Source organism: Schistocerca piceifrons, chromosome 4 (assembly GCF_021461385.2).
Source record: "Schistocerca piceifrons isolate TAMUIC-IGC-003096 chromosome 4, iqSchPice1.1, whole genome shotgun sequence".
NCBI classification, from domain to species: Eukaryota; Metazoa; Arthropoda; class Insecta; order Orthoptera; family Acrididae; genus Schistocerca; species Schistocerca piceifrons.
Window position 1 is genome coordinate 41,228,791 of NC_060141.1, and position 24,881 is coordinate 41,253,671.

At 44.8% G+C, this 24,881-nt stretch overlaps 1 protein-coding gene and 1 non-coding gene across 2 annotated transcripts in view; one reads left to right on the top strand and one right to left on the bottom strand.

Moving 5' to 3' along the window:
• LOC124794952 (leishmanolysin-like peptidase) overlaps positions 1-24,881 on the top strand; it is a 564,236-nt gene that overhangs the window by 15,847 nt on the left and 523,508 nt on the right. The gene's annotated exons all lie outside the window — the stretch shown is intronic.
• Positions 7,409-7,483, bottom strand: Trnas-cga. Its single transcript has one exon. It is a non-coding gene; the product is annotated as a tRNA-Ser (tRNA).

A 24,881-nucleotide genomic window follows, 5' to 3' on the forward strand; every position in this document is an offset into this window, starting at 1 on the left:
AGCCGACATTTTTGCGAAAGGATAGGCTACATACAGTTGTATGTTCTCGCCCGTAATAGCGTCTTTGAAACAAAATCAGTTTTGTGGCGGTGTTCGTAGCGACAAACACTTGGCTGTAGAAATGGCTTACGAAGTCACCGCCACACTTTTAATAACGGGCCGACCGGTCCGCTGGAACAGTAAACAGAAAGATGAAACCCCAAACACTCTGATTAAATAAAAGTCGGTACTTATCTTTATTCATGAAGATACAGAAACACAGTAGTGAACTCGGTGTCTACAGAAATCTGTCTAGTTCGAGTCGGAGCGGCTAGGTCAGCGTCGGCTGACGACAAACAACTACTCTGCCGCGATGAACACACAACTGAATAGCAAGTACACAATTCGGTGGCGAGTATACAACTGAGCGGCGAATACAGAACTGTCCTAGCGCTCGCGACTCCAGCGCTTAAGAAGCCAGAAGCCAGCGGTGGCGCGCGCAGACTTGCGGCGATTTCCTGTCTCGCTGGCGCTGCTTATGCGGATGGCGTCCGGACTGTGATGCTGCCAACCTTTTGGCAGCGGGCTCGGGTGGCATTCCTGGCTAGGATACAACAATCAGCTCAGTATATGAAAACTGCAAACTATTCAGTAATAATTATGGGATCCCTTTCCGTATACTATTGAATGAAAAACACAATTTTACACGTTTATAGAATTAATTATTATCATAAGAATGCTTTTTCTTACAGTATTAGTAACAAACACATACCATTCTCATCACGGATGGTCAACGGCGTCTTTCTACAATCAAGAACAAAACGAAGAATAGTTAGTTTTTTTTTCTCTTTCTTCCTCGTTAGAGGACTGTTTATTCATTTTTATCTTAGTTCACAGATTATCCTTGAAATACATAGTTTTCGTATTAATAGTAATTTTCATGGTTCATTTTCTATATTTTACAATATTTCACTGCAATAATCACAACACATCGTCTTATGACTTTTAGCAATATTTTCGTTATTACGGTTGTTTTTATGTCGCTCTAGTTTCGTAAATTTTCACAATAACGTCATGGTGATGGCACAAACAGATGTGATTTCTGGCGTTCCCCAAGGTAGTGTTATAGGGCCTATTCCTTTATATACAAACGATTTAAGACACAGTCTGAGCAGCCGTCTTTGGTTGTTTGCAGATGATGCTGTCGTTTATCGACTTATAAAGTCATCAGAAGATAAAAAAAAACTGCAAAAAGATTTTTCGAAAAGATTGTATGGGGCAAAAATTGGCAATTGATCTTAAATAACGAAGAGTGAGGTCATCCACATGAGTGCTAAAAGGAACCCATTTGGGGAAGGTTAATCAAAGACTGCATTTTATTGGAAGGACACTTAGAAAAGGTAACATAGCCAATAGACACTGCGCTTGTCCGTCCTCTTTTGGAGTGTTGCTACACGGTGTGGGATCCTTACCAGATAGGATTGACGGAGTACATCGAGAAAGTTCAAAGGAGGGCAGCACGTTTTGTATAATTGTGAAATAGAGGAAAGTGTGTCACTGCAGTGGCACAGGATTTGGGGTGGACATCGTTAAAACAAAGGCGTTTTTCGTTACGGCAGAATCTTCTCACGAAATTTCAATCACCAATTTTCTCCTTCGAATGCGAAAATATTTTGTTGACACCGACGTACATAGGGAGAAACTATCATCATAATAAAATAAGGGCAATCAGAGTTCTCATGGGAAGATATAGGTGTTCGTTTTTTTCCGCGCGCTGTACGTGATTGGCACAATAGAGAGATATTGTGAAGGTGATTGGGTGAACCCTCTGCTAGGCACTTAAAAGTGAATTGCAGAGTATCAATGTGGATGTAGATCTTAAAAGATGCCTCACTGGAAAGCTTCCATTTCAGTTTTTACGTAGTCTCGAATTTTGGCGGTATTAATACTGATGAGGCAGTACACGACAGAGGTGAAATAAAACGCGTTCAGTATATGAGAGTCCAATTTCATTACAAAATGTCCTATATTCAGGCAACTTCTCCAGCAAATAACTGAGGGTCATGCGACCCTGGAATACAGTTCATGGGACAATTTCAGAAGTGTACACTACGAGAGTGCCATCGCGCGGCCGTAATTTCCGATTCCCGTCCTCGCGCGTGGCCGTCTGTTTTACCTTCTTCTCGTTGTTTATTATGCAATTCGCTTTCTTTCTACAATTTTGTGTTTAGCGTTTTCGTTCGTTTGCTGACTCGTTTAAAAGCTATGTCAAGGCGTATTAACAGTAGTGGAACGATTTTTTAATTCCATTCTTGATTGTCATTCTAGTTTAAAACTTTGTTCATTGTTTTGCAAAACTGTTGAGTGTAATACGTGTTACGCTTGTGAATCATTTCTAAGCGTTTAGACAAAATGAGTGTTGTAAGTGACAGTGACATAGATACTTCGTCTAGAAGTGGTGGAATACCTTCTAAGAAAGCCAAAAGGCTTACTAAATACAATCCGAACTAGAAAAATGGTTATGCAATAAATATTTCTCTTGAGCTTATGGGACGTTGCTGATATAAAGCAACGCACATTTACTAAATCTTACGTGACTTGTTAAAGACAGAGCGTCAAGTACCTTATCCAAATATTTCTCGATGCCTGAACCATATGCCTCGGAGTCATACAAGATTACTGCTGGACAACTCTCGTCTTATCACACGATAAAGCATTCTCGTAGTTACAACAGTATAGTTTGTTCACACGAATTATTACCATATATCTGCAGTGATTCAGAAATCGCTCAAAATGTTAGCTGCGCAAGAAAAATAGCGGAAGCTATTGTATACGAAATAATGGCCGAAGAATATTTTAAAGACCATCCAAAAAACTCTATACTTTTCTGTAGCGACAGACGCCACTAATAAAAAAATAGAAAAATGTTTCCCCAATTTGCTTATTATTGTTTGATAATGATACTGGGGTTGTAAACCGTCTACTGGAATATGCAGAATGTATCGATGAATGCGCTTATCAAGTTTCGAAGATACATTGAAGAAGAACAGATTGTAAAGTTTCGGCATTCGCCGCCGACAACACAAATGTAAATTTCAGCCGAAACCATTCCATTTATACACTTCTTTTGGCTGAAAAAGATATATTGTCAAAGGCCGATTGCCCCGTCCATATTCTCAACAGTGCTGCAAAATACAGTAATGATACACTGGAAGAGGATGTAGAAAGCTTGATACCAAAAATATGGAGTCTTTTCAGTAGATCTGCGAAACTTAAGAGCGGATTTGCAACTCCAGTTTGGAACGAATGAGATGCAATGGGAAGAAATAATAAAAGAATATGCCACGAGATTTTTATCGCTTGGTCCCGCTGTCAAAATGATATTAACACTTTGGTCTGCACGAAAATCTCATTTTTTTCTGGAATTCCGCGATGAATGTTCTCGTCTGTCAAGAAATGTAATCACATGTTGTTAAGAAGAAGAAGAAGGAGGAGGAGGAGGAGGAGGAGAGAAAAAACTTTGGCGTCTTTGTCGTTTCTGCCTAACGGTATGTTATAGGTAGAAACGAAAAGGAAGAAGATTGGATCATATTCTCTATCAGTTGCTGAAATGCACGGGATTCGCAAAACGATTGAGCACAGAATAAAAGTAAGACAAGAGAAATAATGGGTGAATTAAGCACTAACGCAAGGACTGAGCAACTGAAGATGGACTCCTTATACGAAGACTTTTAAATAATTAAGAGGCCTGGACGTGGCACAGTCTTTTGATGACAAAAAAAAGGTACGATTGAGAAATTGAAGGAAATGATGGGTTTTCCAAGAATGGAACCCCTAATATTTTTCACGTCTTATCGTTCATCTTTAGTATCCCTAGCTCCAACAGCTTCGTGGAATTTTTTTTTTTTTTTTGACAGATGGGATTAAAATGGACTGATGTACGAAATAAATGTACCCCGAATTTGATAAAAAAGTGAATTAACAATCATTTTCAACTACGTTTAGAACTACATTGATTGTTTTAATATGTAAAATCAAACGAAAGCATTTTAAGCCTTACAAATTCGTCATTAAAATATAGTGAAGACCAATAAATCACAGAAAAAATGTACTTTTCATTTTTCACGAGTAAAAGAATGAAACGCCTTTTTCTGTTGCCCAACTGAACATTTGTCTCTTGAAGGTTAAAAAATCTGGCAACACTTGTGTTAAAGCTCCCGGGTATGTTATTTAGCCATTGAGTGAATGAATTCACACATAATTACGCTTATGCTTCTGTTGGTCGCTAAATCCTCAGTCCCCCTCCTATAGTCGACCGGGTATTCCGAAAGTAACTGACCGCTGTTTCAACTTTTAACACCGATGTAAAGCCTCCAGTGATTCTTCGACGAATAAAGCAAGCTGACCTTCGGTGTTCGTGATTTGGAACTCTTGCTGTGTCCTCCAGAGGAAGTTGTTTGCTCGTAAAGAAAACTCGTCAGTTCTATGTCTAGTGAAAGCAGACGACAATTTTTTTTTTAAACTGGAATATGGAATGAAGTCACAGGAGAGTAGGCGTATAAAACCCGATTCCGCCTCACAACAGTCGACATTAACGCCACTGCCCTACAGATTGACGACAAACACAAGTTTCCTTTCCTGCTGCAAGATAGAGGCGAAAATTTATTCCACTAGCAGTATTCGGCTACCTCCTTTTATGCAAAAATTACATTTTGTCGCTGCTTTGGCCATAACTCTAATGAGTCGTCACAACGGAGGACACGTATTCCTTGATCTAAAGTGTTACCCAGAAATGTTGCGACAAACGTGGAGGGTGTCTTGAGGAAAACACTGAGAATAGAAAACCGTGTGCGGAAACGTCATCCAACGACGCTACAGAATTCGCAGGTCTCCGTAAAGACTGTCTTCCGTTGTAGAGAACTAAGAGAAAACTGGACAAACTTAAGAGAAATGGAGTTATCCGAAATAAACGACTGCAAAAAGTTTATATATTAAGCCAGTGTAAGGCGCAAAAACAGTGCTAAAATATTCGAAGGACATATTTTTTTCTGAAGAGTTCCTGTAAGTGAGAGGGAGGGTGGCGATTTATGGCATGCACAAAAATGTAGTCTGACGCAGGATAGCAAGAAATGATGGTCGTTTAGGATGATGATTGAGTGGGCAGAAAAAATAAGCAGCCAGGAATAGTGCAGATTTGTTCGTAATCTAAGAACTACAAAACTAATTAGTTTTTAACAAAAGAAAACATGATTCGCAGTAGGCTGTGGTGCAAACGATGTTTATTTAAAACGTGCAATTAGCAAATTTCGACTGTAAGTCATTTTCAGGCAGATGTGTGATATTACGTGTCACATATTGTAATATCAAATAATTTAACATTACAGATAGAAAGGCTTCATGTTCCATCATTGCATTGGTCATAGATCGACATCACAAACGTTACAACCTCTCATGTCATATATGTACCAGTGAGGGAAATCAGAGCTCATTACGAATTTTTACCGACCATCACTCCTCTCACGCACCACTCGCGAATGGAACAGAGAAGAGGGGGGGGGAGGGGGAGAGGGAAGGTGGTGGTACCAGAAGTACCTGCGCCACGCACCATCAGATTGCGTGAGGAGTACAAATGTAGATCCACAAATCTTTTGCAGTTTAAAATCCGGTTTCGAAATCTGTCTTACCATTACACGACCTGAAACCTTCCCGTACAGTAGCTGTTCCTAAACGAGCGTTACAATTTAAAATCATGCCGAATGTGAAATTGAATCTGCAATACCGTTTATAGGCGTAAAAAAATCTTAAAGCTACTGACATTCGTCGCGAAATTTGTGCCCTTTACGGACCGAATGAGAGCGCTGAAGGTGTCGTGCGACAGTGGCGTCACTTAAAAGAGTGCGAAGACCGAACGGTCACTGGAATGACGGAAGCGACCGCCCGTCTCTAGTCAGCGACGAGAAGATCGTGAAACCTGGCGTTTCGTCTATCTCAGCTGTCTGACAACATCGTCTTGCACAGGATAAACTATACTGGCTACTACCGCTTTGACTCTGATGAGGAGCTTCAAATGTCACGAGCTGGCCGCAACCTCAGACAGCATAATTTTATGCAGAGGGAATTTGTCTACTCGTCAAAACTTAAGGACGAGATAGATGAAATACAGAAAACTGTACAAAATCCAGAGATATAATTTACAGTGGCGTCCTTGCGACCTTTAGATATGTTAACTAGTCGGTGGAAATGAATGAATGTGTGGGATTGTGTTGCTGGTCTCTCGCAGTCATGCACAGAAGGCGTGACTATAGCGGCATGTGGGGCTGGCCCCGCAAAACGAGGCAGTTGAAGGAAAGGGAAAAGACAGTGTCTATGGGTCGGGGAGCAGTGACGGTGCACTGCAAAGTGGTGGTGGTCTTCGTTATAACGTGGCCCGTAGACAAGATCTGAGTGACTTCACACGGGGAAGAATCATCTGGAAAGTGGAAGGAGGACTGAGCGCGACGAGTTGATATTGCTCGCAGCATTGTTTCACGTGCGCGAGGAGCGTTCCGAATCACAGGCACTGCTGACAGGAGAAGAGGAAGTCGTCGACCACGGTCAACTACAGCTGCATTATGCAACAGGCTAGAAGGGACCTATTTGGACCGCGGGTCCAGTAGCAACCAGAAGGCACGCAATCTTACGCTCCGCATTGGTACGACGACCGCATGCGGGTGGTCTCTCTGCCCGACGATCTCGGTACGTTGTATTCCATTGACACACAGACATCGGCGGCAGCGTTCGTGATAGTGCCAAGAGCATAGCGAGTGGATAACCAGGAATTGGAGACAGTCTGAATAGTGATTCTGGACGTACACTCATATGGCGAGGGTTGGGAGCACATAACGCACCCCCAGGAACATTGTTGAACATGATAGTTCATGGTGTTATGGTGTGGGGAGGCATAATGTTACGTGGGCGTACTGACCCACTGGTCTTTAAACACATTACACTCACTGATCACTGTTATTGTGAGACTTTACTACTTCTCCATGAGCGTCTTTTCAGGGGTGCACCCCTACCTGACATCGTTTCATGGATGACAGTGCGCGACCGTATCGAACTGCTCGGGTAGAGGCGCTCTTCGACCTCTGGCGAATGGACCGACTTGCCCGTTCTCTCCACTTTCCCCATCGGCCACGTGTGAGATCGTTGGAGGGACGTAATGCAGCATATCGACGAGTACCAAAGACCGCGCTGGTGGAGGAATGGAACGCCTTACCGCAGGAACTCGTTACCAGCTTTGTGGCTAGCATGAGAGGACATTGCAGATCATGCACTCCGTCCGTGGTCTATTAACAACCATGTCCCACCGTTTGTAATATCCAAGGGACCATCAAAAATCGCTACGACATCAGTGTCCTTATTGAAACTTCCTGGCAGATTAAAACTGTGTGCCGGGCCGAGACTCGAACTCGGGACCTTTGCCTTTCGCGGGCAAGTGCTCTACCAACTGAGCTACCCAAACACGACTCACGCCCCGTCCTCACAGCTTTACTTACTTTTTTTAAATAAAAATGTTATTCCTGTTAGTCTCCTGGCAACGGCCTCGCCGCAGTGGCTACACCGGTTCCTGTGAGATCACCGAAATTAAGCGCTGTCGGGCGTGGTCGGCCCTCGGATGGGTGACCATCCAGGCCGCCATGCGCTGTTGCCATTTTTCGGGGTGCACTCAGCCTCGTGATGCCAATTGAGGAGCTACTCGACCGATTAGTAGCGGCTTTGGTCAAGAATACCATCATAACGACCGGGACAGCGGAGTGCTGACCCCACGCCCTCCTATCCGCATCCTCCACGAGGATTACACGGCGGTCGGATGGTCCCGGTAGGCCACTCGTGGCCTGAAGACTGAGTGCTTTTATTCCTGTTAGTCTCATTGCGTAGCTATTTCTTTCAGTTACCTTTCTGTACTGTACTGTAGCAGTTCTGTCCATGTATGGCACAAGTTTCATCGAATTGTTACAAGGTAGTTAGTTACACATCATGCGTAAGTTACATTGGTCCTCGAGTTTTTCCGACCGGTGTGTTTAGTGACCGTATGGCAGCACAGCGGTGGCGGCAAGCTGGCGAGATTCGCGTTAAGTTGTGGAAGTTTGCGCATTCGTAACAAAATGTTCTCATCTACCATCGACGAGACGTTACACGTTACGTAGTAGGTCGAAAACAGGGACACTTACCAGCGATGTTGACAAATCTTATGTGGCTGCTGGTTTAGATTTCATTATCGACGTCTAAGCACTGGTGGCTGACGATAATCTACCCCAAAAAATCGATGTTATATGATGAATGTATAGAATGCCTCATACAAATACGTATATCATCACATTTATTAATCCATAGATACAGCAACAGTTTATATTACGTATCCCACAACTTTTTGTCTACAGACTGCGAAAACGTTTCAGAGAGAAGTATCCGCTTAATCTGTTTCGTAGTTGCACATGCTGCTTTTTAGGAACAATGTTTCAGCAGCTGGCCATGTGACTGTACAGCTGAAATACTTCAGTTCACCTTTTTGTAGCTTTGGATAGTACTGATGTGATTCCAGGTTTGTAATGGTTCTTATTTAAGGTATAAAATGCCGTTTTTCATATAATAACTGAGCTTCGATATTGGACCCGTTTCTGTTCGAGTTTGCAAATTAGTCTTTTGTTGTATTTTGTCCGCCTCGATAGTTGAGTGGTCAGCGCGGCGGTCTGTCACGCAAGGGGCCCGGGTTCGATTCCCGGCTGGGTCGGAGACTTTTCTCCGCTCGGGGACTGGGTGTTGTGTTATCCTAATCATCACTTCATCATCATCATCATCATCATCATCATCATCAGTGGAAGGCAACGGGAAACCACCACTGGAATCACTTCCCTAGACGCTCATGCGGTGGACCTCTCTGACGAGGCTTCCCCCATGACAAGACCTGCCGTGAGGCAGAACACAAAAGAAGTTATATTTTATAATGATCGGTCTATAAATTAAATTTTGTTTTGTCTGTGTGTCCCTGACATATCAACTTGTTGCCACACTGTCACTGCGAAAGCATGAACTGGATGAACAATGAAAGGCATTAGTTCACACTTAGCTACTACAATAGAAGCCAGTGTTCCTCCTCCATCACCCCACGGGCTCTTGTGACGTGTAGCAATTGGGCTGCAATGTTGTCGTTACGAGACATGTTCACAATGAGATTTGCTTAAATGGCGAAAAAAAATTATTGACTGTAGTAACTAATTGCCTTCCATCTCTGACCAACCTCGTAGGTCGATATTTTATCTTTAATATCGATAGTTCTAAGGTTTCAGTATCGATACTGAAATACGGTTGTTTATGCTTCCAACATCGATATTTTGTAAATACCGATAATCATTGGACATCTTTAATTCTTAATCATCGGGTGTGTGACAATTGTCGATTCGTTTAAACGGCGTGGCGGTTTTTCTGTTTGCATCGATCTTGTTGTTATTATTTGCGAATAAGCCCATTAGGACTATGCCTAGGCAGAGTTCTTAGACGTGAGAATTTGCTTTCCTTTCTACCACTATTTCATTCCCTCCCTGTGCGCTACCTTTCTCTCCTCTGACAAAGTTGTTGCAGTCTTCTTCTACGGTTTTTCCTCTTGTTCAAAATGCCATTTGCTAATTTTGGACGTGAAAATTTTTACGATTTTGGACATCGGTTGATGTAGTTGCGGACAATTTCAGGTCAGTTTTGATCGAAGAATTCGACTATTTTTTGTGAGCATGTCTGGCTTAATTCTTTTAATGTTTATATATAATCATAACCTGTGTTTTCTCTCACCATGGGCGTATGTGTATTGTTTAATTTCTTGTTCGCCTCTGAGTCGACTTTCAGGGCCCATAATTTTTCTTAAGATTTTGCGCTCCTTTTTCTCAGTAGCTTGTTATTTGCGTTCAAAATAATTGTTTCTGGCGCATAGACGCATTCCGGTTGGAAGCTCTGTTGTAATGTCTCGGGTCTGCGTGCATGGAGGTACAGATTTAATTTCGTTTGCTTTTGTTGACATTCAGTTTTCCTAAATGGTTTCTCCGAGATGTTTAACCTGTGGGAAGTCTTGATTGAGTCATATTTCGTCTGCATGAATTCTGAAGCTTGTTTGTTGGAGGTTATCTAGTCTGTCCTTTCAAAAGATATCTGGAGACAAACTTTTTTTTGCAATTTCGTTCAAAAGTTCTGTCAGATTTTGGTTTGACGGAACGTCGCGAGTTAAGATTACAAAATGATTTCTTATTACTAACTCTGTTGACGGCGATGAAACGGAGCGAGTGCTGGGAACGCTCCGCTGCCCCTTCACCTGTTGTGGTGGCGGCGGCGGTCGCGTGCCCGCCTCACGTGACCGCCGCCCACGCCTGTGACATTTGCCTGCTGCCAGACCGGCCCGGCTGGCTGGTGCTGCCCGCTTCCGTTGGATCCTTCCGCGCCGCGAAATGCGCCGGCCTCTCTGTGCCGCGCTGACGCAGCGCTGGAGCCGTTCTGACCTGTGCAGCAGAGCACGGCGCTCAGCTGATAAACAACACCCGAGTTACCCTTACCAAATATCCCGCGGAGACCTCGTAGCCTGTCAGGTAGTGCCCAGTCTGATCCGCGCAAATGTTTACAGAAGAACCCGTACAGAATTCGTGCTGTCGCCCGAAGACAGTGAAACCATATACGCTACTGGCCATTAAAATTGCTACACCAAGAAGAACTGCAGATGATAAACGGGTATTCATTGGACAAATATATTATACTAGAACTGACATGTGATTACATTTTCACGCAATTTGGGTGCATAGATCCTGACAAATCAGTACCCAGAACAACCACCGCTGGCCGTAATAACGGCCTTGATACGCCTGGGCATTGAGTCAAACAGAGCTTGGATGGCATGTACAGGTACAGCTGCCCATGCAGTTTCAACATGATACCACAGTTCATCAAGAGTAGTGACTGGCGTATTGTGACGAGCCAGTTGCTCGGGCACCATTGACCAAACTTTTTCAATTGGTGAGAGATCTGGAGAATGTGCTGGCCATGGCAGCAGTCGAACATTTTCTGTATCCAGAAAGACCCGTACAGGACCTGCAACATGGGGTCGTGCATTATCCTGCTGAAATGTAGGGTTTCGCAGGGATCGAATGAAGGGTAGAGCCACGGGTCGTAACACATCTGAAATATAACGTCCACTGTTCAAAGTGCCGTCAATGCAAACAAGAGGTGACCGATATGTGTAACCAATGGCACCCCATACCATCACGCCGGGTAATACGCCAGTATGGTGATGACGAATACACGCTTCCAACGTGCGTTCACCGCGATGTCGCCAAACACGAATGCGACCATCATGACGCTGTAAACAGAACCTGGATTCATCCGAAAAAAATGTCGTTTTGCCATTCGTGCACCCGGGTTCGTCGTCGAGTACGCCATCGCAGGCGCTCCTGTCTGTGATGCAGCGTCAAGGGTAACCGCAGCCACGGTCTCAGAGCTGATAGTGTTTGCTGCTGCAAACGTCGTCGAACTGTTCGTGCAGATAGTTGTTGTCTTGCAAACGTCCCCATCTGTTGACTCAGGGATCGAGACGTGGCTGCACGATCCGTTACAGCCATGCGGATAAGATGCCTGTCATCTCGACTGCTAGTGATACGACGCCGTTGCGATCCAGCACGGCGTTCCGTATTACCCCCCTGAACCCACCGATTCCATATTCTGCTGATAGTCATTGGATTTCGACCAATGCGAGCAGCAATGTCGCGATACGATAAACCGCAATCGCGATAGGCTACTATCCGACCTTCATCAAAGTCGGAAACGTGATGGTACGCATTTCTCCTCCTTACACGAAGCATCACAACAACGTTTCACCAGGCAACGCCGGTCAACTGCTGTTTGTGTACGAGAAATCGGTTGGAAACTTTCCTCATGTCAGCAGGTTGTAGGTGTCGCCACCGGCGCCAACCTTCTCTGAGTGCTCTGAAAAGCTAGTCATATAAATATCACAGCACCGTCTTCCTGTCGGTTAAATTTCGCACCTGTAGCACGTCATCTTCGTGGTGTAGCAATTTTAATGGCCAGTAGTGTAGCTTTCTGCCAGCATGGCTTGTCCACCGTATCGCCAGATGGGAGAAATGGTGCGACGATGTGTGGTTCCACCTTGCTGGGTATGTGAATGCATAGAATTCTCACGTTTTGTTGGGCTACGAAAAATTCCCATCACTACATCCGCTTCTGCACGCAGAACTAACCGATGTTCGGTGTGCAGTACCACGTAGGCGAGTCACCCTATAGTTCTTTCAAGGCACAGTGAGCAGTGACTGCCTCGTACAAGCGTTTCAACTACTTACAAACACCTATTCCTGATCACCAGTTAGAGTTGACTGAGATCCTGCAGGTGTGTACCACGCCTCACATAACCCGCCATGACTTTCTTACATCAGTGTTCGCATGGACAAATAATTTCCAAGAATTCAGTGACCCCCAGTCTCCTTTTCTTGTTGGGATGCCTTAACTTCACTGCTTACAAGACTCATCCTCACGCTTGTACCGAACTGCAGAAAGAAATTGAACGATGTGTTACTACAAATTTGCAACCAACGTTGCAAGATATGTTTAAAAATATGCAACGCCGCGTTCAGTTATGTGATTCGCATAATGGAGTCCACTTTCAACAATATTCGTAAGACTTTCAACAATGTTCGTGTATTCGCCCTGTATCTCCCCCCCCCCCCCCCCCCCCCCCCAAGCTCATATTGCCCATGAACTCCGTCAAAAGTATTTGAACTGTTCAGACGAAAACGCTACCACCGACCATGCTTTAAATTAATAAAAAAACACGTATAGTAAGATAAAACGCATTTTTAATAGATGCAAAGACGAATTTCAAGTACTCTTAATAATTGGAAAGCAGCTAAGGACACTATGAGGACACACAAATGAAGAATCCACAGCCAATAAATTATGGTCAAAGTCCACGTATGCTCCTGTGAATGGTTTACAATTTAAAATCTGGTTTGGAAATCTATCTTACCATTACGCAGTGTGTTAGGGATATAAGTGCAGATATTTTTATTGGTGGCTGGTGTACTTGAGAATATTACATTAGTATTTATTTCATTTGCAAACTAATAATTATAGCTATTAGGAGTAGTATGTTTTTAGGTTAGTTAGTACTTCCAAGAAGGTGTGGCAAGAACAAACCATTAATGCTTATTTTCCATTGGGGGTACGGTTGCCATCCATCCCGATACATTGGGACCGTCGCCTTTGTTCCTCTGTGGGTCCAGGGGTTGGAATAGGCCTGAGGTATGCCTGCCTGTCGTAAGAGGCGACTAAAAGGAGTCTCACCTATTTCGGCCTTTATGTGATGGTCCCCTGTAGGGGTTAACCTCCATCCTTCTAAATTTTTCCAAAGAGTGAGCCAGTTAGGGAATGGTGCCTTACATGGTGCATCATGTCCATCATGCACTGAGACCTCTCGCATCGTCAATGTGGATCTGCACTTCATTCTCCAGCTGTTGGGTAGGTCACCCTCCTGGGTGCGTTTTCCTCCATGCACTGTGCAGTATCGCTTTCTACGCTGACGACGATAATGGACTTCTTAGCTCGTTTACACCCGATATCCAGCACGGTAGCCAGCCCGTTGTGGTGGGGCCGCCATGTACCCTGTTGGTTGTAGCCCCCTGACCACACAGGGATCGCTCTGCTGATGCCTGTGCCGTTAACTGCCCACATGTGCCAAAGAGAAGATGGCCATCACCCTGGGCCATCGGGACTCCCGGTAATGGCCATCCTGCCAGATAGCCTTTGCTGCGGCTGGGTGGCGCCCGTAGGGAGGACCCCTGGTTGGAGTGGGTGGCATGACACGCCATGAAATGTAGTGCATCATCTCTTGCTGGTGGTCAAACACTAGCAGTCTCTAAGCGATCAAGGTCTAACTTCAGTGCTAAGAAATACGACCTCAATTCGTCCCCCCCCCCTCTGGCCACACCATGGGAGGAACGGCAGCTAAGGATGGCAGCGAAGCTTATTCACCCCAGTACCTCGTATGTACGAGAGTTGATGGGGAATCTTTCCTGTCAGTGAAGCCTCAGTTTTTTGAGGAGCATTTAGAGGATAAGTTTGGGGAGGTGGAGGGCTAGTCCAAACTGTGGTCAGGGTCAATTTTGATAACAACAGCATCCTCTGCCCAGTCACAGGCACTACTCGCTTGTGACAAGCTGGGGGATGTTTGTCACCATCACACCCCATAAGAGCTTAAATACAGTCCAGGGTATTATTTTCCACAGAGACCTTCTTTTACAATCCGATGACAAGCTGCACGCCAACTTAGAGCAACAAGATGTCCATTTTATCCAGCGTTCCCATCGGGGTCCGAGGGATAATCAGGTTGCCACCGGTGCTTTCATCTTGGCCTTCGAGGGTGAGGTCAAGGTGATGGTCTACTGCTGTGATGTCAAGCCATATATCCCTCCCCCGATGTGGTGCTTTAAGTGCTGGAAGTTCAGGCATATGTCTTCCCCTTGTACTTTCAGCGTCACATGTCGAGATTGTGGACGTCCATTACATCCCAATACTCCATGTGCCCACCTCCCATCAGTGTCAACTGTGGAGAGCCCCCATTCCCCTTGCTCACCGGACTGTAGGATTCTACAGAAGGAAAGGAAAATAATGGAATACAAGACTGTGGCCCGACTGACCTACACCGAGGCTAAGAGGAAATTTGAAAGGCTCCATCCCATGCGCACGACAACAACTTACGCTGCCGCTGTAACTACTCTTCCAGCCACATCCGTTGCACCAATTCTGGTCGTCTCTCAGAACAGTAAGACTACACCGGCCCCTTGATGTTAGGTGGCATCCCCCCCCCCCCCCCATTGCTGCGCATCACCTACTTCAGGGGCAGCACCCCCAAACCACCGGGGATAACAGTTCCCACATCTCAGTGTAAGTCTTCTTCAGCTTCCCTCGCTAGGAAGGGGTCCATTAGGTCACACCCTTCCCAGGTTTCTACTAGTGGGCAAGATGACACCCACCCGCGGCTAAAGTGCCCAAAAGCAGCTGGTCGTAGGGCTTCACACTCATCCTCAGTCCTGGAGACTGAATCAATGAAGCCCACGCAGCCAGAGAAACCCAAGGAGCAGCGAGAGAAAGACCCCCCAAAACCAAGGGAATTGTGGTGGCATCCACACCACCGCTACCTACAATCTGCATCTGAGGATGAGGTGGCGATTCTGGCGTCCACTGAGGACCTAGATCTCGCCGGACCCTAAGACACAAGACAAGACTGCTCAGGCAATAAGTCGGTAGCAGCAGATGACGCAGCCTCATGATCACATCATTCTCCAGTGGAATTGCGGCAGTTTTTTCCACCGCCTGGCGGAGCTACAGCAACTGTCAAGCTTTAGACCTGCTTTCTACATTGCCCTCCAGGAAACCTGGTTCCCGGCAATGCGGACCCCTGCCATCTGTGCATATAAGGGATATTACAGGAACTGTAGTGACTATAATAGTGTCATGTGGAGTTTGCGTCTGTCCTGAACTAGGTATCTAGTGAACACGTGCCCCTTCAAGTTAACCTTGAAGCTGTAGCTGCCAGGATATGGGCAACACAGGAAATAACGGTCTGCAACGTATATCTCCCTGCAGATCGTGCAATACCCCTGAACGTATTGTCTGCACTGATTGATCAACTCCCTAAACCTTTCCTACTTTCGGGAGATTTTAACGCCCATAACCCCTTGTGGGCTGGCACTCTGCTTACTGCCCGAAACAGAGATGTCGAAACTCTACTGTCACAACTCGATCTCAGCCTCTTAAATACAGGTGCCCCCACACTTTTCAGTGTGGCACATGGCATATATTCGGCAGTTGATCACTCGACTTGCAGTCTGGGCCTTCTCCCATCTATCCATTGGAGAGCACGTGACGACTTTTGTGGTAGTGACCACTACCCCATCTTCCTGTCACTGCCCCGGCGTCAAGCCCATGGATGCCTACCCAGATGGGCTTTCAACAAGGCTGACTGGGAAACCTACACCTCTGCTGTCACCGCTGAATATCCCTCACATGGTGCCATCGATGTTGTGGTTGAACAGGTCATTACAACGATTGTTTCTGCGGCGGAAAACGCGATCCCTCGTACTTTCGGGTGCCCCTGGCGAAAGTCAGTACCTTGGTGGTCGCTGGAAGTCGCTGAGGCAATTAAAAGAGCGTCGGCGGGCTGTACAGCGACATAAGCGGCACCCTTTCCCTAGAGCATGTAATAGCCTTTAAACAGCTCCGTGCCCGCGTTCGCCAGCGTATTAAAAGACAGAAACAGGAGTGTTGGGAGAGGTATGTCTCGACCATTGAGTGCCATACGCCACGTTCCTAAGTTTGGATGAAGATCAGACGTGTTTTTGGGTACCAGACCCCAACAGGTGTCCCTGGCGTTACCATCCATGGCGTGTTATCTACTGACCCCAATGCGATTGCCGAGCTCTTTGCTGAAAAATATGCTCGAGCCTCTGCTTTGAAGAATTCCCCCCAGCCTTTCGCACTCTCAAATGACGGATGGCAGGACAAGTCCTCTCGTCCACTAAATGCCACAGTGAACCCTATAACTCCCTATATACAGAGTGAGAGGTCCTCAGTGTCCTTCCACATTGTCCCGACACAGCTCCTGGGCCAGATCAGATCCACATTCAGATGCTTAAACATCTCTCATCTGACTACAAGCAACATCTCCTCATCATCTTCAACCAGATCTGGTGCGATAGCGTCTTTCCATTGCAATGGAGGGAGAGCACCATCATACCAATGCTAAAACCCAGAAAAAACCCGCTTGATGTGGATAGCTATTGGCCCATCATCCTCACCAACACCACCTTGCTGCCATCTTTTTTGACTTACTCAAAGCTTACTACCTGGCGACATCATATCCTTGCCAAGTTGTATGAGTGGGGCCTGCTCCTTCTCTGCATGCAGAACTTCTGCATTTCGTACTACTCCTTCAGTAGCGGTGTTGTAGAGTGGCAGTTCACCTCCTGCCTAGGTGGTCCACGTCGGGGCTAACGACTGCGGTTCGCGTGCGATCGCTTCTGTCTGAACTGGAGTCATTCCCTTCATCACCTCTCGTCGAGGTCCATTCACGTACACTTTCATGGTGTAGCTGTAGGCCAAAGCTTCACCTGGACCTTTCGCATGGCCCTAAGAACTCTGTTAACCCTGCAGCTCTCCACTGTTACTTCCTATCGATTCTTACAGTGTTCTGGGGCTCTGAAGTGGTTTACAATAACGGCTCGATGGCTGATGGTAATGTTGGCTTCGCCTTTGTTCACAGAGGCCATATTGAATAACATTCCTTGCCCAATGGCTGCAGTGTATTCACTGCAGAGCTGCAGGCCATATCTCGTGTACTTCAGTATATCCGTTCGTGCCGTGACGGGGCCTCTGGCAGGGACTCCGTGGTTCTCGGCTCCTCATTGGCCATGCTCTGGTGACTCACGGCTACCTCCTGTGCCATGATAACCCACCTCAGTGTTGGTGCGGCGCCCGGCTGACAGTGGCACAGATATTGTTGAGCTGTCCTTTGGCAGCCCTGCGATGGACTCTTCAGTTACTGGCCTCGTTACCATTAATTTTAACTGACAACGCCTCGTCGGCTAATTTAGTCTTACGTTTTATACGTGATGGTGGGTGTTATCATTCGATCGAAGTCTTAGCGCATGTCCTTTGTCCATTTGTGTTCTCCACCCTAGTGCTTTTAGGCTGGATGTTTTAATGTGTCACAGAGTGGCTGGCTTATCCTTTTTATTCTCGTGGTCGGCCAGCCAAGTTTGTTTTTATCCCTTCTACGTGTGTCTTGCGTCTGTCTTTGGGTTTCTTGTCCACTTTTGTCTGTTTTAGTGTTTGTTGCCCTGTTGTCGTTCTTTTGGTTTTTCCATTCTTCCAGCTTTGTTTTGTGTGTCTCGTTTGTTTTACTTCCATACCTATGGAATTATTTTAATCAGAGCGAGGGACCGATGACCTAACAGTTTGGTCCCCCCCCCCCCCCTCCCTATCACCATTGTGGACTTTCTTGTCCTGACATCCCGACAAGATCCAATTTTGTCCCGATTTTGCAAAATACTGTTACGAGCTTGGCTCAGGTACTGAGGTAACGCCATCTGTTAGCGCAACATGTAAATGCAGCCTCAGTTTGTTTTATTTATGTCAACAAGTTCAGATTTCCACCAGCAGTATGGGGCTGGAACTATTTAAGCAGCGCACAGTTCCCATTTCAATAGCGGTCTGAGAAAACGATTCTTTCTGAACATAATAGAAACGAGTTCAAGTTAGTAATGTCTGGAGAGTACATTTCAGGTATATAGAGCGTGAAGTGTATAGTAAAGTGTACTTACATGACTATAGTGTCACTGTCGACTGTTTACCGTCTAATAAACTTATCTTTATAAGAGGCGTTCAAAAAGAAACGAGCGGGAGGCATAATTACAGAAACCAGTACCTGTATGTTAGAAGTATTGACCCTGGCTGTTGAGACACTTGTCCCACTGTGACATGAGGTGGTGAATGGCTGTCTCATAAAATTCCCAGGGCTGCGATGTTAACCAGTTCCGCACGTAAGCTGGACGTCGTCATCCGAGGTGAATCATTTGCCCCTCAGAGTCTTTTTAGGGGACCAAAAATAGCGTAATCACAGGGAAAGAGGTCCGGACTGTATGGAGGGTGGCAGAGAACTCCCCATTTGAATTTCCGAAGAAGTGCCGCAACTGTGTTGGCCGTATGAGGCTTTGCATTGTCGTGGAGCAGAACGACCCCATGGGTGAGATTGCCTGGTCGTTTTGATTTGATCGCTTTGCGAAGGGTGGTCAAAGTTTGCGAGTAACGCTGGGCGTTCACTGTTGTCTCGTGTTGCAGGAAGTGATTCAGAAGGGGGCCATCTTGGTCAAAGAAGCACGTCAGCAAAACCTTTCTTGCACTCGTGTGGATGGCCTTGGCTTTTTTTGCCTTGTGCTTCCAGTGGAGACTATGTCGTTTAGATTCTTGTTCGAAGCGATGACGCGATGACACCATTCGTGCCAGTAACGCATTCCCTTCCCGAGCATAGCGCTACAGATGAGCAAGGCAGTGGGCCATTCGACATGCTTCCTGGTGTGGATGAAGGCTGTGGGGCACCCATTGGGCACCCATTTTGCGCATGTGCAGTCGTTCCTTCATGATGGTGTGAACACTTCCGACGATCAATTCGACCTCGGCGACTGTGGCTTTCACCGTCACTCGGTGGTCCTAGGTAATGAGTGCATCCACCAGCTGGCCGATGTCATCGGCAATGCAGTGTGGTGCTCCAGACCGTGCATCATCTGCTAACGACACCCGTCCTTCCCTGAAGCGCTTGTGCCACGCCTTGACCCTTGCAAGGGACATGCAGTGTACGCCGTATACTTGTGACATTCGTCGATGAATGTCCGTTCCTCGTACTCCTTCCGCTGTCAGAAAACGAACACCACCTCTTTGCTCTTCTTTTGACGCCTCCGTGTCACTGTTTGCAATGCCACTGGCAGCCTTCGATAATTGCTGCTAGTTCTGAGTAGTCACGTGACGTGCACGCGTGCCCTCTAGCGACGGGCTGTGAACTTCCACGCTCTGGTCGGAACCACAGCTCTTTACACACGCCACGACATACCCTCCTGTCAGCGGTTTGCGCATTCCAGATTCCGGCTCGTTTCTTTTTGAACGCCCCTTATATCTTCCGAAAACGCCTAAGGATGGACAGAGGAAGTGTCACTTTTCGGATGATAACACAAAAGAGTGGTGTTCTGTCAAGAAAGGACGTACGGATTCTACATCTACATGGATACTCTGCAAATCACTTTTAAGTGCGTGGCAGAGGGTTCATCGAACCACCTTCACAATTCTCTATTCCAGTCTCGTATAGCGCGCGGAAAGAATGAACTCCTATATCTTTCCGTACGAGCTCTGATTTCCCATATTTTATCGTCGTGGTCGTTCCTCCCTTATGTAGGTCGGTGTCAACTAAATATTTTCGCATTTGGAGGAGAAAGCTGGTGATTGGAATTTCGTGAGAAGATTCCGTCGCAACGAAAAACGCCTTTCTTTTAACGATTTCCAGCCCAAATCCTGTATCATTTCTGTGACACTCTCTCCCATATTTCGCGGTAATACAAAACGTGCTGTTTTTCGATTACTCCGTCAATCCTATCTGGTAAGGATCGCACACCGCGCAGCAGTATTCTAAAAGAGGACGGACAAGCGTAGTGTAGGCAGTCTCCTTAGTAGGTTGGGAAGCGTTGTGAGAGATTTTTAGCTGTTTAGTAACTCACGGCGGTAAGGCAGATGTGAGGCATCAGATTTCTACAAAGAATCATACGGAATAGATTCGCGGTAGCATCGACATCTAAGTCTACTTTTACATTAATTATTAAAGACGATACCCAGGAAGAATTGGTCGTCGCTGCTGCAGAACTAACAGCAGCTTATAAAGTTATCAGTTGTCCTGACTGTACCGTGAAACTGAATGCCGCAATGTATCCTGACCCCAAAGTCACCACAAAGCAATGTCTAGTCAGGACCAAAGACACAGCGATTGTTAAAAATATCCTCGCACCATGTAACATGAAGGAATGCCTAAAACAATTGCAAGATGTTTCATTTTACGGCATAGGCAATTCCATTCGATAAATTAATCGCTTTTTGTGGAGTCGGTACCAATACCAACTTAGGAGGTTTCATCGACGCGACTAACGGGATGCGTTTCACCAAATTAAAGAACTACGAAAAAATGCAGAGTGAATTGGATGCCCTGCTCATATTCTCCACAATACCAGATCAAGTGCTGCCGAAGTCTTAACTGTCGACATTGAAATAATCGTCATGAAAATATTTATTTTTCGATATACACAGTAAGAACAAAGAAGCTGAGAGAGTTGTAGTCCTACGTTGATGTCAGTCATCAAGACTCTTCTACCTCACTCAAAAACAAGATGGCTGCCTTTAATTCCCGCAGTTCCGAGCGTACTTAAGCTTTGGATTTGATTAAAGCAAATTTTGACGCCGAAGACAGGCCACCTAAAATGATTTCAGAGTTTTTCTGTACTCAGATCAGTGAAATTTGTGTCTTGTTTCTGCAGTGAAACTTGACTCTGTTTGAAAAAAATATAAAAAGCATGGAGAAGAATAAAGTCTCGATAACTGATGCCTGACTGAAAGGAAGACTGCCAGTTTTATTGGCATGCAAACCAAGATGAATTTGAGCAAATTAAAGAATGAGAACCCTAACCCTAACCTGATTTCGAAATTTGAGGAAGAGAACACACAAACGCACTACCAGAGAGCACCACCGATCACATCAAAACGACACCTACAATCTCACCAGTCTCACAAACTAAAATCCGCGCCGTCGGGACGTCACACACCACAACAGCCTTACGTCACGGGTCAAAGCCGACGGGTGGAATCGGACGCTTCCGTTGATCCATGGTTTTCTATACCATAGCATTTGATCATGTAGAGAAATGGGCGATTTTTTTAATAAATATCAAGTATTTGATTGGATGACCCTTTCTGAAACCCCAGATTGGATGATGATTGAAAGCAGTATTATATACCTGACTAAAAATGCTGTGAAAGTATCATGCGACAATTGTTTTCAGGAATATATGTAACTGAAGAAACTAAGTGTGACCCGGAAGAATGGAAGTCTAAACATTCCGTAGAAGACAAGTGGATTTACTTTCTTAAGGTGAAATCTTCCGAAAAAATTATGCTTGTCCATTTAGATATTTTAGAACCGTGACTGTATATTGAATGTAAATAAGTTATACAAAACTGCAACCAGTCCCTTTTTTGAATAATTATGTTTTATTCCATGAACCGGTTTTCGAACCTTTTCAGGCAGATCTTCAGATGGTTTCAGGAAGTTACATCATTATTGCTAGCTTAATGCATGGTGCTGGCTCTATGACAAAAAGATGGAATACATTTTAATGTATCGCCATGATAATAGCTTATCTGTCGATTTGGATGTAAATTTAGTTTTTACTTCCTGCGACAGTATAGGTGGATTTTTTCGGTTAGTGTCCATCTGTCTGCCTCCGTTTTGATGTCCAGTTGTTACATCACTACACACACTTCCACACAAACTATATTAATTTACACTCTGACAGCGAGACTTTTCCAGTATCCAGCATGCGCTTTACAACTGCTGCTTGTAACAAAGATCTTCACAGAGAGATATGGCATAGGCCTACTTTGCTCAGAGATGTAATTTGTTCTTCTTTATACGTGTTAAAGTCGATATAAGGGCAAACATTTTAATCAGACTGGCGATAACATGAGAGCACAAAATAAAATAAATTAATTACTACAAGAACAAACTTCAGGTGATCTGATATCTTATTTCTATTTGTATATTACATATAATACAGGCTGTTTATAGCATTTTTTAAAATCGTGATCGGCATTAACATGAGGCGTCAGCTGACAAGCTGCTGTTGTGCCGTTGAGGCACAGGTACAACTGCCATAGAAGGTTTTTTTAGGTGTTCTAAGTTTTGAGCTGATGATATAGATCAGAACGTTGTAATACACGTAAATACATTAAGCCGTCTATAAGGAATTATTCTTAATAAATTGCGGGTTTTTCTTACGTGAACAGGGTGGTCGGTTAGTGCGAACGACTGTTTTTCTCTAGGTACATTTTCACTGCTAACTCGCGTAACCTCGGAATGAAGTCGTTCACAATTAGATTTGTTTCTGGAACTGGTCCGCTTGTAGTTGAGCGAAACACAATTTTATCTTTTCTTTTATTTCCCAGAAATGTGTCACTGAAGTTCCAGCATCATCAGTGGGCTTTTATTATCTACCTGTCGAACAGGCTCGCTTCCCACGCCCGGGTTCGATTCCCGGCGGGGTCAGGGATTTTCTCTGCCTCGTGATGGCTGGGTGTTGTGTGATGTCCTTAGGTTAGTTAGGTTTAAGTAGTTCTAAGTTCTAAGGGACTGATGACCATAGATGTTAAGTCCCATAGTGCTCAGAGCCATTTGAACCATTTGAACCTGTCGAACAGGAAAAATGCTCTCACTACTTGCAAACATATAAATTTGACATTTAAAGACAGTATTTTTTTTTGTCATCAGTCTACTGACTGTTTTGATGCGGCCCGCCACGAATTCCTTTCCTGTGCTAACCGCTTCATCTCAGATTAGCACTTGCAACCTACGTCCTCAATTATTTGCTTGACGTATTCTAATCTCTGTCTTCCTCTACAGTTTTTGCCCTCTGCAGTTTTTGCCCTATACAGCTCCCTCTAGTACCATGGAAGTCATTCCCTCATGTCTTAGCAGGTGTCCTATCATCCTGTCCCTTTTCCTTATCAGTGTTTTCCACATATTCCTCTCCGATTCTGCGTAGAACCTACTCATTCCTTACCTTATTAGTCCACCTAATTTTCAACATTCGTCTATAGCACCACATCTCAAATGCTTCGATTCTCTTCTGTTCCGGTTTTCCCACAGTCCATGTTTCACTACCATACAATGCTGTACTCCAGACGTACATTTTCAGAAATTTCTTCCTCAAATTAAGGCCGGTATTTGATATTAGTAGACTTCTCTTGGCCAGAAATGCCTTTTTTGCCATAGCGAGTCTGCTTTTGATGTCCTCCTTGCTCCGTCCGTCATTGGTTATTTTACTGCCTAGGTAGCAGAATTCCTTAACTACATTGACTTCGTGACTATCAATCCTGGTGTTAAGTTTCTTGCTGTTCTCATTTCTACTACTTCTCATTACTTTCGTCTTTCTCCGATTTACTCTCAAACCATACTGTGTACTCATTAGACTGTTCATTCCGTTCAGCAGATCATTTAATTCTTCTTCACTTTCACTCAGGATAGCAATGTCATCAGTGAATCGTATCATTGATATCCTTTCACCTTGTATTTTAATTCCACTCCTGAACCTTTCTTTTACTTCCATCATTGCTTCCTCGATGTACAAATTGAAGAGTAGGGGCGAAAGGCTGCAGCCTTGTCTTACACCCTTCTTAATACGAGCACTTCGTTCCTGATCGTCTACTCTTATTATTCCCTCTTGGTTGTTGTACATATTGTATATGACCCGTCTCTCCCTATAGCTTACCCCTACTTTTTTCAGAATCTCGAACAGCTTGCACCATTTTATATTGTCGAACGCTTTTTCCAGGTCGACAAATCCTATGAAAGTGTCTTTATTTTTCTTTAGCCCTGCTTCCATTATTAGCCGTAACGTCAGAATTGCCTCTCTCGTCCCTTTACTTTTCCTAAAGCCAAACTGATCGTCACCTAGCGCATTCTCAATTTTCTTTTCCATTCTTCTGTATATTATTCTTGTAAGCAGCTTCGATGCATGAGCTGTTAAGCTGATTGTGCGATAATTCTCGCACTTGTCAGCTCTTGTCGTCTTCGGAATTGTGTGGATGATGCTTTTCCGAAAGTCAGATGGTATGTCGCCAGACTCATATATTCTACACACCAACGCGAATATCGTTTTGTTGCCACTTCCCCCAATGATTTTAGAAATTCTGATGGAATGTTATCTATCCTTTCTGCCTTATTTGACCGTAAGTCCTCCAAAGCTCTTTTAAATTCCGATTCTAATACTGGATCCTCTATCTCTTCTAAATCGACTCCTGTTTCTTCTTCTATCACATCAGACAAATCTTCACCCTCATAGAGGCTTTCAAGGTATTCTTTCCACCTATCTGCTCTCTCCTCTGCATTTAACAGTGGAATTCCCGTTGTACTCTTAATGTTACCACCGTTGCTTTTAATGTCACCAAAGGTTGTTTTGACTTTCCTGTATGCTGAGTCTGTCCTTCTGACAATCATATCTTTTTCGATGTCT